General features: G+C 42.3%; 1 protein-coding gene across 4 annotated transcripts in view; it reads left to right on the top strand.

The window, feature by feature from the left end:
• Positions 1–865: 865 nt before the first annotated feature.
• Positions 866–17,962, top strand: part of b3gat1b (beta-1,3-glucuronyltransferase 1 (glucuronosyltransferase P) b) — a 30,915-nt gene continuing 13,818 nt past the window's right edge. For all 4 annotated transcript variants that reach the window (XR_009784073.1, XR_009784074.1, XM_061740208.1 and 1 more), the window contains exon 1: positions 866–1,075. The gene's annotated coding sequence lies outside the window, so the exon portion shown is untranslated. The remainder of the gene's footprint in view (positions 1,076–17,962) is intronic.

Below are 17,962 nucleotides of genomic sequence, written 5' to 3'. Positions count from 1 at the left end.
TTATGAGATCATGAATGTAACTATAGCAAGCTACTTGTGGAGGCAAAAACAGACAATTACATACTGCACTTTTATTCCAGCCACTTGTTTGTACATTATTATTAAAGTAGTCAAAAGTAGTATCAAAGTGACAAAGAAACCTGTGGGACTGATCGTTGTCTCACTTTTAGGTCAAGATCATTTTCAAAGTTGACTCATATGGTCACAGCTGTGGAATTGTACAGTTACACAAAGAAACCTGCATTTTGGTATCAATTTCCAGTTGTTTAGATGTCAAATGATGCACAACCACAATCCATTATTAGTAAAGGTGAAGTCAAGATGCTGGATTACCCTCAGTAGCTTTGCATTTATACTACATATCCCACCTCTCAAAAAAAGGAAAACTTGCACAAAGGGATAATCCTCCACAGACAAAAAAAAATTGTCTGAAAGACAATTTTGTGCTCGTCAGCAGCTCCTTGTTGCGTCATGTCCCTCCCATGCTTGTGTTCCTGTGTCAGCTGGAGAGGTGTCTACAAGCCAAGAACTGTAATGATAAGAGCAGGTTGGTCCTCCCCTCAGAAAGGACCTGCATCAGCTCTTTATAGTGTACAGATCTCTGTAAGTTGTTTCTGCTGCTCTGTCCCACACATTTATGTTGGAATCATTATCTATGTAGCAGCAATGATAACTGCAAACTGAAAGGAAGCAAAGGATTTACTGCAAGGGAGGGCAAAGGAAGACTAGTAAAACTAGTAAAAAACTTAAAAAAAAGGAAAGGGAAAAGTAATGACAGTGAGAAGAGGAGCAAAGGAGGAGTGGAACTAAGGGGGGGAGAGACTAAACAAACCGCCCACTCCCATATCTCAGTGCTGGAGCACAACATGAGCTCTGCTAGGGCATTCCCAGCGTGTGTGTCTGTAAATCCTATCCATTCATTCATTCATTCAGGGATGCAGTGTGCGTGTATGTATGGCAGAAACGGCAGCAAAGAGCCTTTGAATTATGTCACTTGAGCACAGAAGGACGAACAGTGGAGGAGAAGGCGGCATGCAGAGATGTTGATGCTCCGCTGCTCCAATCTGCATACCAGGTCAGAACGCCTTTCTTCTATTCAAATGTGAAGGATTAAGATATTGGACAGGCAGTGTTTTGTCATTATTTTCTTTATCAAAATTACTATATATCGTAGTGTATATTGAACTTTGGGTTAAGGGAACATGATTACAGAACTTCTGAAGTCAAGACAGCTGCTAAGAAAGATTAGAGTATGCATACTTAAGGGACCTTTTTATGTTTGTTTTTTTTAACTTTATAGGTGAGGAAATGTTTCCCTTTTATGTTAAAATAATTGAAGTAACTTTTCAGAACCAGATTAATTTCAAGCATAAACATAAAAGATAAAATAAATTAAAAACTATGCACATGAAAATACATGAGTACGGCAATTTAGGTGCAAGATTTGTTAGCGTCTTCCAACACAGGTCTATCTACCTCTATAGAAATGTTTTTTCTTTTTAACTGTTGGAAACAGTTGTGAGGCCTTGACTTCTTAAGGGAAACAAGAGACAATATGGCCTTTTATCACAAGATTACACATCTCTTTGAGATTTTTGTGGCATTTCAGTGGAATGTTTTTGTCAACCAGAGAAACAGTACAGAAGCTTACAGGATGTTCAGAAGGTTTAAGAACTCCCAGCAAAAATCTAGGCACCAATGACACAATACAAATGACAAAATCTTTGAAAAAAACTAATACGTTCAAGAGAATATAGGACCCAGTCTTGTAGCTCAAACTATATTTATATATTAAAAAAAACAGCACCAAACAAAGCTGACAGCGACAACCATGACTGTTTCTTATATTCTTATATTTTTCTAATCTTTAGCTTGTTCACAGACAGTTTGTTTTTAGGAACAAGTTTGTCACAAAGTCTACACTGGACCTGGATGTTAAAAAACTGTACCACAAATGGACAGCTCAAAGACGACTCAAAATCATGTCAAAATTGCTCTGTTGCGTTTCAGTCCATTAGACCCTGGGCTTTACATTCACGCCGTTCCTAAAGTTTTTAGAGACTGACATTGAGACCTGTTGTTCACATGACCAGAGACACAAGATTGTGTTGTCTCAACATTGTTAAGATACTAAAACATATGCTTCAATGTCCAAAAATATGTTTGATAGTTTTTGTTTGGTTTTCATGATGTCTCCATTTAAACCTCACCACAAAATGTTTTATTTGTGTGACCTAAAATCCTTCCTGAATGGAAGATACTGTACTGATCAATCTTTGTTTTTCTTAAGATATGGTTCAGTACAGTAAATTTGTTCACTAGACTACCAGGTATGCACATCAGTTACAGGTCTATTCATGAACAAACTGCTCACCAGTGGTACTTGTTGAAATATTTTAGCAAGACTTAAGACTGCCTTTAATACTCATCAATTACTCCACAATTTTTTTTTTGTATCCTACATCAGTGTGTATAATCTATACGGAATCCTTATTTGCAAAATTATCAGTAGCAGTAGTTCAAATGGATATTCAACAGAATATCATTGAACCATTAATGGTGATTGATTTATCCCACTTGAAAGCTTGTTGAGATCTGAGGCAAAATGTCACTAGAGGCAGAGGGAATGTTTCATAAGCAGATTAATACGCATGGAGCAGACCCCTGCCAAACCAGCATTATTGTCCTACATGATAAAGCATAACAGAACAGTGAAGGTGGTACACCCAGAAAAAATCCCCGTCTGCAGACTTTGTCAGTTGAATTCGATATTCACAGCAGTTAATTTCAAACTGAAATTAAAGTATCTGATTTTCTGTAAAAGCAACTGTCAGTAATGGCAGGTTTTCTACAATAAGACAGCTTATTCCTGTTACTTGAAGCCTTGAAGTGGACATAAAAAGCATTTACTTACAGGCTCATCTGATCGATACTGCTTGAACACATCTCACATTTGGGATTGACCTGCCACATGAAGCCATCTCTGCAATGACATTTCTACAGACATTTACTTGCATCTGGTGTAATCTGTCACATACATGAAATTGTAGTTATTTATCTCATCTTCTCACTACAAGCAATATATTTTAAACAACCCCTGATTAAAAAACCTGGGCTAGATGCTGCACCTCTTGCCAACTTCGACCTCTAAACTGCCTATAATTTCAAAAATCCTCAAGAAGATAGTTTGCAGTCAATTAATGGCCTTTCTGAAAGACTAATATTCTTGAGGTTTTCCAATCCGGTTTTAATTCTACTGTATGCACAGCACTGAATCAGCTCTTTTAAGAGTTTTTAATGATATCTTTTTAGCCACAGACTCCGGTGACTGTGTTATTGTGCTTTTAGACTTAACTGCTGCATTCGACACAGTGGACCATGAACCCTTTATCCCTCGCCTGGACCAGTGGATGAGCATCAGGGGTGTAGCCCTGGAATGGCTCAGTTCGTACTTAGCAGACCGACCTTTTTGTGTCAGCCTTGGCGACTCTGTGTTCTCCTCTGCTCCTCTCTTGTATGGGGTACTGCAGGGCTCAGTCCTGGGCCCTCTCTTGTTCGTTCTGTAGGTGTTTTTACATTGGATCCCGCTATTATCGCTGTGTGAAGAACGCAGCATGTTGTTTGTCACCTCAGGGCTGAAGGCAAGTTGAAAAGAGTTTGGGAGGCGTTATCTGCGAAACATAGCATAACCCAGGGGTTCTTAACCTTTCGGACCTTGGGGCCCAATTTTTTCAGTACAGAGTGGCCCGGGCCCGTTAAATATTAACACTGTATAGCAGGGGTATTCAACTAAAACTTTAATTATATGTATATTATATATATATATATACATATATATGTGTGTATGTATATATATATATATATATATATATATATATATATATATATATATATATATATATATATATATATATATATATATGTGTGTGTGTGTGTGTGTGTGTGTGTGTGTGTATATATTCAAGTAGCCTCATAGTTGTATCAACATCTGCATCTGACTGTTATATTAAAAAAAGTACATATTTGCTACTTAACATGTGTTACTTGAAATACACATATTTTTTTCTCTTAAAAATAGAATAGATTTTATTTTATTTTTCAAATGCTATCTTATTTTATTTCTCTACCAACAGTTTGAATTTCCCCTTTTCTTTGTTAATTGTCTCAACACATTTTTATAATAAATTAATATAAACACATCTTAACAATTGAACAGTTTTGCAGTTTTTCTTTCTTCCCCTCTTATAATCTTATGCCCCCACTTTCTGTCGTTCAGTGAGAGAACTGAACTCCCATTTTTCCTGCCAGAATTTAAATCTGGGCTGGATGGTGTCAGGATCTCATGCACATGTGAAGGTGCTCATTGGTGAGCCTGGAATTATATTTAGTTTTAATTCTGTTAATTGTGGAGAAAGCTGCTTCACAGCTGTATCTGGACCCAAATATGGGCAGGATGTTTTAAGATGGTCAGTTTATTTTTCTGTGACTTCAGTTCAGACTTGAGTGGATATGTTTGATGAAAAACTTTGTGTTTTGTTTCAGTGGCGTTTCACTTTCGCACTTTGAACGCCACGGTCTCTGAACGTATGAGACACTGGTTTTGTCCCAGTGAGAAGACTGAACAGGATGAATCTGTCCATTCCGGGTTGAACTTCCCTTTCCACCTGTTACGCTTCTCATCTATAGAGCCAAGCTAATTACCGTATTTTGACGACCATTCGGCGCGCCGTGTGGAAAGGAGCACCCTCAGTTTTGTGTCATTTCTGTATTTAAAAACACACACACACACGGCGCGCCGTGTGGAAAGGCGCCGTCTACACACACGGAGCGCCACCTTACAACAACACACACACAAGCATACAAGTATGCATATTTAAAAAAAGAGCGGGAACAAAACTTAGTTTGATTGTACTTTATTTAAGTTATTACATTAATCAGTTGTCAGGACGCAGCGTGTCGGGTTTCATCCGAGCCTGATCAATGAGACTGGGAGAACTGCTCAGCGCTGCGACGGGCAGGAGCCTCAGCCTCAGCCGCTGCTCTCAGGCCGCGCTGCAGCAGAGTCAATTTCCAATGCCCGAAAAGTCCAGTCCAGCGGACACGACAGCCCACGCATCTACATGTACAATCCTTCAGCAGTAACGACGGAGCCCGCTGACCGAGCGGCACCGACCTCCCCGGCCGCGGGGACGCGTCGGGATAAATGATCACGCCGCGCTCGCTCGCTCTGGGCGCAGACCCAAGTAATCGATCCCTGATCCTGGCGGAATCAGGCGGATCTAAACCTACTCAAAATGAAGGATTTACTCTGTAAATACACACAATTTCTCTTACTATTACACGTCCAGCTAGCTGAGTGTCTTCTCCTCATTTGGTCGGGAGTTGCTATGCAGTCCCGCGGCCCACGCGGCCCAAACGTACAAAACAGATTTTTTTTGCGGCCCACTAGGTGGCCCTATGTTTAAGAATCACTGGCATAACCTGTGTGGGGATGTGGAATGACGTATTGTCCCTACATCAGCAAGATTTATACGCCGTTAGAGAGGTGTCATTTTCAAAACGAGGATGGATGAATATCGGCATGAGCGTTTTTTGGTCGGGTTCTGGTTCTTGCAAGCCTTGGTTTGTCATTTTTGTGGCCAGCCCACTTGTTCAAAAAAATGTGTGTTTCTAGACATATGCTGGTTTATGGCGTCCTTGGCTGAGTAGCTTGCAGATCTCTTCGTCTTGCAAATATAGATTCTACCTGTGACCACCTGATGCTATTGTTACTCTCATTGGCTGTTTCCATATTTTATAAAAAAATATATATATTTTTTTTTTTAAACTGCTGTACGATCAACAAATCCCTCCAATGACCCTCCACCACCCGTTAGTTCTGTTTACATTAGACTTGACCTGTGGTAAGACGACCCTCCAGCTCAATGTAAAAAGGATACACAACATCTAAATCCGTGCGTTAAACATGGGATTTCCGCCAATGTAAAAGGGGTTTGTATTTGCTCCTGCTTGGCTCCATTCTTAGACAGCGATTATTGCAATGCCTCCTCCATCTCCCATCTCCAGACCGTTCCGAATGTTGTTTTTAAATTCCTCGTCAAAACTCGCCTCTTCACCTTGTCTTTTGACACCTAGAAAGACAGAGCATGTTACTTAATTTTATCCTTCTATTGTTTATTTTATTCTTTTACTTTTTATCCCATTTTATTGCTTTGATTGTATGAATGTTAGCAATAAGTTCTTCTGAGATGTCGGAAAAGTAGGGTTAATGATTATGTCTTAACTCTCTTTGTAGGCAATATGGTCTTGAAAAAAAACCAAACCCTAATGTAATATGGGGCTCTCTAATTTTTTCAAATCCATCTTCGTTCCAAAGGAAAACTCCATTTATGAGGCCGTGACAATCTTATGCGATCTATTCTATTGTTCCAAGTCCTCTGGCCATGACTGTCCCTCTGCCCCATCCCCCAGCCGTGACAAACCCAGCCTTTGTTTTTGCAAAGAGAAGCAGCATTCTTCCAAAGAGATGACCTCTGTCTCGACTGGGGCTGGCACTGAGGATGCGACCCTACCCGAGATTGGTTTGTACTCACTGGATGCTGTGAATGAAATCCGCTAGTTGTCGCCCCATCTCAGCTGTTCCCTTTTCTCACAAATCACACTTTCCTTCCCTAGAAAGGGAACTATCTGTTAATCATAGCTACTCTGCTCAAAGACCCAATATCAGGGTGAGCAGTATGAGCACTAATATAACAGGATTAGAGCTGCTGGATGCTCATTCAGCTCTGTAAGTATCCCTCTCTCACACCTGATTGTTTTTAATGTTATGCTTGACTTAACATTGTATTTCAAAATTAAAGCTGCAAGCAGCGATGAACGGCCCTCGCACCCTTGTGCACGTTCAGGCTGCAGTCGAAGCGCTTGTCTGACTTGCATGTAGATTCTTCAGGCCTGGACATTTAGCAGATGACACCAGCCACGACTCTCTATATCAAACCATTCAAAAGTTATGGCAGAAAGTAGGAACTATCAGATATCGACCAATCAGATAAAGGCGCGGGGCAAATTCATGCCAATGAAGGTCAAGTACTCAAAACCGAGTCAGATGACACCACCCACGAGTCTTAATGTCAAACCATTCAAAAGTTATGGCAGAAAGTAGGAACTATCAAATATGGACCAACCAGATGAAGGGGGGGCGCATTTTTTGGCGTCTATCGTCACCACGGTAAGACTTTTGACTGAGAAAAGTAATGCGCGTCGTCACAGGATGGAGACGCACATTTTGATGTATAACACACCTGGGTTCACGTTACGGTTCGGGCCGCATTAACTGCTGAAGAAATGGCATAAATTGCGCCAAAATTACACGATTAATTCAAAACGTTCAAAATGGCCGACTTCCTGTTCGGTTTTGGCCATGGCCCCAAGAGACTTTTCTTTAAGTTGCGACATGATACAGGTGTGTACCGATTTTCGTGCATGTACGTCAAACCGTATCGTGGGGCTTGAGGCACAAAGTTTTCTAGGGGGCGCTGTTGAGCCATTAGGCCACGCCCATTGATGCAAACTTTTTTTTAATGCAAATTTTTCGCCAGGCCTGGCTTGCGTGCAAATTTTGGTGACTTTTGGGGCCCGTTTAGGGGGGCAAAAAGGCCCTCATTTTGTCGGAAGAAAAACGAGGATAACAAAACAAGAAAAACGAAAAAAATTCCTACAGATACAATAGGGCCTCGCACTGTCAGTGCTCGGCCCCTAATTAGGTGGAAAGTGATATTATTTACTGCGTAAACTTGGGAAATACATTCTTACCTCTGGGCTAAAACTCTCCCATTAAAAAATAGCAGCACTGTATGGAATCAGGCTGAAAGGTATTTCAAAAGGACTCGCCCTTAAAGTTTCCGTATTATATTTATTCATTAAGGGATTTTAAAAATGTTTTACATTTATTTATGGGGGGGTATCAGCCCCTCCTCTCCATATCTCTGTTCACATGGAATTCCCTCTTCCAGGGGAGCCGGAGGAGGTGGCAGGGCAGAAAGATGTCTGGGTAAGCTGCAGTCAGTGGATGGATGGATGGATGGATGGATGGATGGATGGATGGATGGATGGATGGATGGATGGATGGATGGATGGATGGATGGATGGATGGATGGATGGATGGATGGATGGATGGATGGATGGATGAACATATCTGCCCTCTAACCCCTGGCTTTGTGTCGGTCTGCTCCTCTGTATTTTAAGGCCGTTGTTTTTATGGGCTTTGCCTATGTTTTTAAACTTGTTTTATGAAATGGTAAATACTCGTGCTGCATAGTGATGATTAATTTAACAACCAATCCAATATCAGATTTCCCAACTTCCACCCATCCATTAGTTTTCGTATCTCCATGATCAGTGTGTGTGAGAAAGAAAGAGAGGGAGTGTGTGTTTCTACAAGACAAAACAGTTTAATGAAAAAGTGGTATTTATTATCTATTTTTTCCATGAGGGCTTGCCTGAGACATGCACGGTTGTCAAGCACATTTTATTTCTGTATAACTGTAGAGACTCTTCTCACGTAATGCCTTTACTTGGATTTCAGTCCCTGACATGTTCAGTCTATATAAAACACGGCAATCATGGATCGGCATTGGGACAACAATGTGTGTCAGCTATAAATCGAGGCACACACACACACACACACACACACACACACACACACACACACACACACACACACACACACACACTGGGAGCTGGCCAAGCCATCGGGGCATGGGTTCATTAACTTGCTCAGAAACTGCAGACAAGAGAAGCTGTGGTTTGAACTGCCAACTTATAATTAAAGAGCCTCTCGACTCACCTTCGGCACCCATCTCTAAACATTGTATCTCAGAAAATAAATGCTTAAATAATAACCAGGAGGTCGCTGTACACCGTCAGAGGTAAGATAATGAAACATTTAGATGAGCTGTAATTGCTCTGAGCCTATTATAATAGCCCACTAAATAAATTAAATGTAATGTTCATATGCCCAGGAGCAGCAAGGAGGGCTTTAGTTTTCATTTTGAGACCAATTAATGAACAGTTGCATTCTAAAATATCCTATGATATAAAAAAGCAAACCATGATGTCAAATGATTGTGTGCATAAAATGTTTAAGAAGTTTACTAAAAACATCCCATTGCTGTTATCTGAGCTGAGATGGATTCCAGAACAGGATTATAAACTGAAAATACGATTTCAATACGAAGAAATTAATTTATCTTTCTAAATCCTTCTTTCTCTAATCAGAAAGACACTTTTTTGATTCATCTGTATTGGCTTCTGTACCATAGATGTTGTACAACTCACATGTACTGTAGTATCATCTGAAATTAAAACTGTTGTTTGCAGTGGGAGATTAATGTACAGCAATGTCATGGATTGGATTCAATATGATAATAAATATTGTTTTATTATTAAATGTCATAAAGAACTACTGTTCTGTTTTTTGGTCTCCTAAAGCACATTTGTGATCATTGTAATATAGCTGAGCAAAGAACAAATGTGTTATCTGTCCTGTGTATTATACCTGCATGTTTTGAATGCTAAAATTCAAAAAGAAAAAACAGAAAGCTTGGAGCAGAGTCGGACCTATATTTCTGTCATGCCTTGCAGCTACACTATTTGAGTGCTACCATGGACTTCAAAATGTAATGTAAAGATGGGCCATCACATGTAGAGACTCTCAGGGAACCAGATCGTCATTTGTAGAATTTTTGGGTGTGATAAAATAACCCTAAACATAATTTTCCTGATTATTCATTACTAGGAAATAGAAATATATATTACTAAACTGGATTTTCAAATTAGTTCATAAATCCATTAGTAATTAAGTATTAATAAAAATTGTAATTGTTTTCTCAAGGAATATTTCAAGTAGCTTTTTCATAAAAGCAACTTGGTCATAAATAAAAAATGAATTACTAAATAATGTAATTTTGAAATCTTTTTGAAAATGTTCAAAAAGAAAGACAAATGGCTGAATTTGAAAATTCATTTCGGAATGCACTTCATATTTAGGCATTTAAAAAGGTGATTCTGGTTTCCATTTTCTTTTTACCGCTCTATTTTCAAATCCTTGTTTGTGGGGGGATTCAGAGGGCGACTTGCTGCTGTATTCGGTGTCTCTGTATTTAAAGTTCATGTGGAACACATGTTACAAATGTTAATCATCTGGGGAATTAAAAGCTCCACTTTATCAAGCTTGAACTGAATGGTCCTGTAAATGTAAATGCTTCCAAAATTAGCCGTATCTGAAGCAACCTGCAAAACCAAAGACTGTAAAAAACAACTTATTAAGCATTAAGTCACATGACTCATTGGTTTCTGAACAGTGGTTCCTTTATTTCTTGTATTAACTCAGCATCGGCTAAACACAAAGGTCATTTGTGATTTTGCCATTGAGTCTGCATGTTAAACGATATATCACGCTGTAAAAGTCGGATGGCATCTCTACAGATCTTTGGGGTGGGTTCGGCTGAAGGAGCTTGGAGCCAAGCTAACTTTGATTGACAAGTGATGGGCGTGGCTGCGCCCCATACGAAGGAAAACGGGCCGATCCTCAGATTAAATGAATCCATTCCTTTAATGAAAAACCCATTGAAATGTTCAATAAGAAAACACTTTATGATTATATTAATAAATAGTGTAATTTCTAAACTAATTTGCAATCCAATTTAGTATTATATTTGTATTTCACAATAATTAAATTATTATGAATATGTCCTAGTTCCATTTTCATGGCACTCCTGGTCCTCTACACGGAATATATATATATATATATTATATATATATATATATATATATATATATATATATATATATATATTATATATATATATATATATATATATATATATATATATATATATATATATATATATATATTATATATATATATATATATATATATATATATATATATATATATATATATATATATATATATATAACTCACAACTCCAAAACTTACCTAATCATCAGTACTATGCTCTATATACTCTTTCCAGCCCCCAGAAAACCATGTGTTTTCTTTACTATTCTTCAGAAAATTAAAAGAGTAACTATAAGTATAAGTTAGTATATAGGTTCATCAGACTTTTATTGAAGAATTTCAGAATTTTCATCAGGTGTGGACTGTGGGCTGTGAAATCCTGCAGACTTTATACTTGACAAGTTATTTAGTTTTTCAGTATTCAGCTACTGCCCAAACTTGACAAAGGCCTGGTAAACCATGAAGGAAGCAACGGGACAACTCTTTCCTTCCTTTCTCCAATTTTTATTTATTTTTTCATTGGAGGAATCTCATCAGGTTTCAGGTTGAAAACCTTCGAACAGAAAACAGAAATGTATTAACATCACTTTTAAACAAACATGTAGTATCTACTTTTTCAATATTTTAATTAACTTAATATTCAAAGTCCTTGTAACTTTAACATAAATGATTTTAAAGTGCAAACAATCATACCAGTAGCTTCTCCAAGGTTTGACCCAAGCTGAACACATGCTTCTCCTCTCTTGTCTGGAGTGATTCTGCTGGAGCACCGAAGGCAGGTGTTCCCAGTCACCTAATCAGCAGGGGATTTTCCTCTCCTCAGCAGGGAGGTGAGGCATTTCCCCACTCTGCCTACAGGTGGCGCTGTTACCCGACAGGCCCTGACCTTAAACCCAACACCTCCCACTTGAGCTCCTGGTTCCTGAACCCAAGGAGGTCACAGTCATCTACTTAGTGGTGGCCTGTCCAACCTTTGGTCCATCCTCTTCATCACCTGTATCTCCTGTGTTACCCTGCTCTTCCATTGGAAGCAAGACGACTATCCGCCTGACATCTCTGTGAAGAACTGTAGCAGGGAGTTGGGTTGAATGTTCCGTCTTTGCTTTGCCAACCCCTTTGATAGGTTTCCCAGAGGAGACTGGGTAGCTTGGGAAGGTTCGAACGTACACATCCCTCACGACTCCTTTCCTGTCGGTGTTGACACCGACAACTCTGGCCATCCTATACTGGCCCCTCAAGGCGTTCTGGTCCGCTACCCAGACGATGTCTCCAATGGCAACATTGCGCTCTCTTGTATGCCATTTACTCCTGACAAACAGGTTGGGGCCAGCCAACTGACTCCACTTTTTCCAGAATTTGTTAACTTCTGCTTGGATCACTCTTAGCCTCTTGTAAGAGTAGCTTTCAAAGTCAAAGCTTCCTGGGTCCCCCTTAGGTCCAGCTCTACCTAGCAGTAGAGAGTTTGGGCTGATGTAGTCTATGCAGTCCTCTCGACTCTGAGTCCGGGCATCTATCGGCCTCTCATTAGCCAGGTTGGCTGCCATGTGAAGGAATGTCTGAAACTCCCCCCACGTAAAGATTCCATCTCCTCCCAGGTTATGCAGGGCTCTTTTCACGAGCTTAACGGCTGCTTCAGCAGCTCCATTCCTGTGAGGCGAGTCTGCTGGGTGGATCTTCCAGCTCCAGTCTGTTCCATGTTTGGAAGCCTCATTCTCTAGTTCTGCCTTTTCCAACTGCTGCAGAAAGAGGTAAAGTTCTTTTAGGGCAGGCTTGGCTCCCACAAAGTTCGTCCCAGGGTCTGACCACAGCTTTCTTGGATGCCCTCTCAATGCTGTGAATCTTAAGTAAACAAGTAAAAACCCTTCGGTTGATTGGTCACTAACGACATCTGTGTGTATAGCCCTCGACGCCATACAGCAGAAGACAACACCCCAGACCTTGAGCTTCACTCTCTTTTTCACCGCGTCCTTCACTTCATACGGTCCGAATAGATCTACTGTTGTGAACTCAAATGGTCTGGCTGGCTGCGTCCGCTCCATTGGAAGGTCGCCCATGATCTGCTGGCACTTCCTTGCCCTGGCTTTTCTGCATATCACACAGCTGTCACCAACTTTCTTAGCCAATCTTCGGCCTCTTACAACCCAGGCTTTCTTCCTCATCCGTAGGAGTGTTCCTGCTACCTCCTCATGGTTCACTTTGTGGGCTTCCTGAGACAGAAGTGTTGATATCCAAGCCTCATATGGTAGGATTGGTACTGCGGTTTCCTCTTCATTGAAGATCTGTATTCTTCCTCCACATAGCAGCAATCCTGATTCTTTGTGTCTGTATACAGCCAGTCTGTTGAGGGTAGTGTCATGAAAGGTGACCCCATCCTGGGCCGCAAGGCAAAGGTCTCGAAATGCGTCTTCACACTCCCCAGCAGACAGTACAGCTTGTTTGGCCTTAGCATCCTCCTTTGGGGTTATTACCTCCCACTTTGGCTGACTGACAGCTGAGCCTTTCATCTTCCACCTTGTTGCAGCTCTCCACAGCCAGGCAATGACTCTGATCAGTTTGGTTAAACTGCTGAACCTCCTTTCATCCATAAGCAGTTTGATTGCAGAGCCTGCTGGAGGTCTGCGGATTGGATCTTCTCTCCGATTATCAGGAGTCATTGGAGGAGTCACAGGTTTATTGCAGTCAGTAGTTTGTGGTGCAACATTCTGGTTTCTCCTTGCTTGAGCCCTGGTCATTACTGCTGAGAAAGCCTTCCTTTGGAGTCGGTCTATGCCCTCCTTGGCGTTTGCTGCAACTTCTTTAGCTGACTTCTTTGGCCACACCTCCACTGGCTGCCTCAGGAACCATGGTCCATTTTGCCATTCTGAATCCTCATGGAGAACCTCAGGAGTTGCTCCTCTGGTCATAATGTCAGCAATATTCACGTCCCCTGGGATCCACCACCAGTCCTCAAGCGATCCGGCTTTCTGGATTTCACCAACCCTGTTTCCAAAGAAGGTCTGGTATCCATAACTGTCTCGGTGAATGGCTCCCAGCACAGTTTGGCTGTCTAGCAGGTGGAACCATCGTTCTACTTCCATTCGGCTGTGCTTTTCAAAGTATCTTCTGAGCCGGGTTGCAAAGACTGCACCACAAATCTCTGCCTTGACTGGTTCCCCTTTTTGGTCCAGTGGTGTGAGCTTTGCTTTGGATCCAACCAATCTGACCTGGATGCCTTGCTCTGTCTCCCATCTGAGGTACACCACAGCTCCGAAGCTCTTGTCACTTCCATCCGAGAATGTTACTCCCCAAGGTTTTCCAACCCAGCCTGCTGGTGTGAGACTTCTGTGGAAAGTGATCTGGCCAAGACGCACATACTCCTCAAACAGTTTGATGGCTTCTTTTCTGAGGTCTCCAGAAAGTGGCTTGTCCCAAGTGTCTCGGGTCAGACTTCCACCTCCAGCCTCTTGGAATGCTTTCCTGACAAGTATGGCTCCTTTCTGCTTGGTAGGTGAGACTAGCCCGATTGGGTCATAGAGTCCAGCTACTTGGCTCAATAGCTCTCTTCTGGTTAGTGGGTCAGGAGTCTTTACTTTCACTTCCCCTTCAAGAAGGTCTTGTCCAGTTCTTATTTTCTTTCTTCTTCTTGAGAAGTTGATTGAAGTTATGATGTAAAGCTTGTCCTCCTGGACCAGGTATCCAATCCCTAGGGCTCTGTTTTCACCTTCCCTCCTTTGATTTGGAAGTATCATGACTCCATCCTTTCCTGCTGATGTTCCCGATCCAGGTTTTCCTGCCTCCGGGTTTGTCTGCCTCCCACTTTGCCCTGACCGGACCCACGGCTTCAGGAAGAATCCACCAGCTTTCAGAATTTCCTCTACGCCCTTGACGGTCTTTTCCAGCCTGTTTGAGTCACTGTGGGATGTCAGGATATCATCAACATAGCTGTCCTCCTCTAGGACTCTACGCTCCTCCTCTTGGTGAGTAAACATTGGCAGCCTTGCCGTCTCCCGCATAGCCAGCTGTGCTATGCATCCTGCTGGTCGATCACCCATGTTGACTCTGGTGATTGCATACTCTCCGATCTCCTCATCCTGAGTATCTCTCCAGAGGAACCTGTGGAGGTGCATCTCCCGGTCCTCCAGCCACACAGAGTTATACATCTTCTTGATGTCCCCCAGAGCTGCAAAAACTCCTCTTCTGAACCTGAGTAAGACTGCCTGGATTGGATTAAGAACGTCGGGTCCTCTTAGAAGGAGATCATTCATACTCAGCCCCTTGAATTTTTGGCTGCTGTTCCATACAATGCGTATTGGTGTCGTCAAAGAGTGGGGATTTGGTGCTGCTAAGTGGCTCACATACCACAACGGTCCTCTCCAACAGTCAATACTCTCTTTCGTGAGTTTCTTTGCTGCTCCTCTTGTCACCATTTCGTGTATTTGGGCTGTGTAGGCAGCCTGCCACTCGGTGTCCTTCCTGAGCTGTTTTTCTGTCTTCAGAAAGGTAGCCACCACTCCACTCCTGTTGTTGGGAAGAGAAATTGGGTCTTCAGTCCAGGGATACTTTGTGTCCCAGTGTGGGGCATTACTGTGGTCATCCGCTCTTACATAGGTGAGGCCTTGTCTTATAATTTCAAGTTCCTTCTCCTCATTCAGTGTCATCTCCTTTCCACCTGGTTGACAGCTATCACAGCGACATCCACCACACTTCGGTTCACAGGCTGCTCCGATGCTGTCCCATTTCCACCAATCAAGGAACTCTCTGCCAGCAACCATGGTGTCAGCCTGCCTCCCTCCTGCCTCAATGAGCTCTTCATATCTCACAGCAGCTGTTCTCATTGAGCGAGCGAAGTGTGTTTCAGATTGATGTGCTGCCATGTAAACCTCCTCAAAGAGATCTGGATGAGCTCCTCCTACAGTTTTCCCCAGTGGGCCGTCCCACAAGACGAGGTCCCCAACGATCTTCACTCTCTGTGGGGCAAGTCTGCCTTCGCGGTGGCTGATAAGTAGTTCAATACTCTCTGGTCGCTTCAAATCCTCCAGCTCAGTCTCTGGGAAGAACTTCCTCAACTGTTCAGGTTTGATGACTCTGTGGATTTTTGCTATTTCATTTAGACCATAGCAGACGAGTTCATGAGCTTGTTCCGTCCCTCGGGGTGTCTTGACTCTCACTCGGAGTAGATATCGCCTGGTGTTGACTCTCATCGCCATTTCTCCAACTCCCTGGACAACTAAGGTAATCGCTTCACTCCTCAGCTTAAGTCTTTCAGCAGCTCTGTGAGTGATGTAGTTGGTGTCCGATGCTAAGTCGATCAAGGTTCCGATCTTCTGACCTGCATTGGCAGTGACTTCTAGCAGCATCATGATAACAGGTAGCTCTTTTAATCCATTTGCCTTCACTAGTCCCAACTGGTCCTTCTCTGCACGGTTGGTTATTGCAGTCATGTTGGTAAAAGCCCGTCTGCACTTTTCTGCCATTTCAGGGGAGAGTTCAGCCATGAATTTTTCCTGTTCCTCTGTAAGCTCAGTCTTTTTCCTGCTGCCTTTCCCACCTCTGTCTTCCTCGCCCCTCCTGGATCCTCCTCTTGGACAGAGAAAGAAATGGTGGTCTGATGAGCTCCCCTTTCTGCAGTCTTTGTTTCTGCACAGGTAGGTGCTTGTACATTCATCCTCTTCTTTCTGACATTCTAAGCACCTTTTACATGCTCCCAGCTTCTTTACAGCATTCAGTTTCCCAGCCAGCTTCAATTCCTTGAACCGCTTACAGAAGAAAACTTTCTCTCCGTGCCTTACATCTCCACAGACAACACATCCTACTTCTTGTCTTGCAGAACGTGTGGAAGCAAATTTCCTTTCGAACTTCCTCTCTTGCCTCTCTGGCTTCTCAGTTACTCCGAGCTGCTCCAATTTCTCCAGAATTTCCTCTTGAGTTTTCAGGAACTTGAGGAGACTATCGAAGTGGTTGTCAGGAGTGACATTGTTTGCGGGATTCACCATGAACACGAGCCAGTCTTTCTTCACAACATCTGGTAGCTTGCTTTCGATGGACTTAATTACCAGAGGGTTCTTGATGGCACCCGTGTTTCCAAGCTCTGTAAGGTCAGCCAGGGCTTTTTCAACAGTTTGGATCAAATCAATGACCTTTCTTGGCTGATGTGCTTTTAAGGCGGGGATCTTATCGAGTTCTTCGATTATCTCCACAGTGATTGTGGACTTATTTCCAAATCGGTTCTCCAATACTCTGAACATGTCTTGAGCACTGTTATATGATGACAGACGGAGGTCTCTAGAGATTTTTTCATCAACACTGTCCAACAGTTGCATTTTTTTCACTTCCACTGAGCCGGTGGGTTCCCCCTGCTTTTGTAGGCTCTCCCAATCCTTTTTCCATCGGTGAAACTCTCTTTTGCAACCATAAAACCTGGGCAGACTAGTTGGCTTTATTCTCACAATGGGTGCGGCGTGTGCAGCTGGTGTGGTTGCTATGCTAGCTGCTGCTGACACTGGGACTGCTGCATCTTTCTCCTCCTTTGCAACGCTTTGTGCTATGGCAAAGTTTGCTCTTTTCGTTTCAAGCTTATTACTCATTAGTTTAAGGGCCTTCACTCTGCCTTCCAGATCAGCTTTTTCCTCCACTTGAATCCACATCTCCCAAGCTTCTAGGCTCTTTGTAGCTTCTCGGACCAGCTGTTTCATGAAGGTCATCTGTACTTCATAGCCATCTTGATTTACAGCACTAACTGGCATTGCAGCAGCATCCTCACAAGCTTTCTCTGCTTCCTGGATTGCAGTCTCCACTTCATCCTGTCCATAGCTTGACCATAGTCTGACTCGAACCAGCTCCCTGACTTCATCCAATTTTGACTGACAGTCATTAATTGTTTTCTCCAGGTCAGCCTCCTGCTGCTTGCTAAGATCTGCTTCTTCATCTTCAGCTTCAAGGTCTGCTAGTAAACCAGCTTTGTAGTCATCACTTGCTTCACAGAGTTTTCTTGCTTCACAGGTGAGCTTTCTAAACTCCTGTTGTAGTTCACTTTTAGCCATGTCTTGTGCTCCTCTTGTGAGGAAATTAGCTGCTCTGGTGAAAGCACTTTTAGCCAAAGTCCTTTCTTTCTTCAGTTGGCTCACTGTCTTTCCAAAAGCTTCCTCCGCCATTTTGTGAGGATTTTACAATTTATAATCAAGT

The sequence above is a fragment of the Cololabis saira genome, chromosome 14 (genome assembly GCF_033807715.1).
Source record: "Cololabis saira isolate AMF1-May2022 chromosome 14, fColSai1.1, whole genome shotgun sequence".
NCBI classification, from domain to species: Eukaryota; Metazoa; Chordata; class Actinopteri; order Beloniformes; family Belonidae; genus Cololabis; species Cololabis saira.
This window is presented reverse-complemented; position numbering and strand designations above follow the sequence as displayed.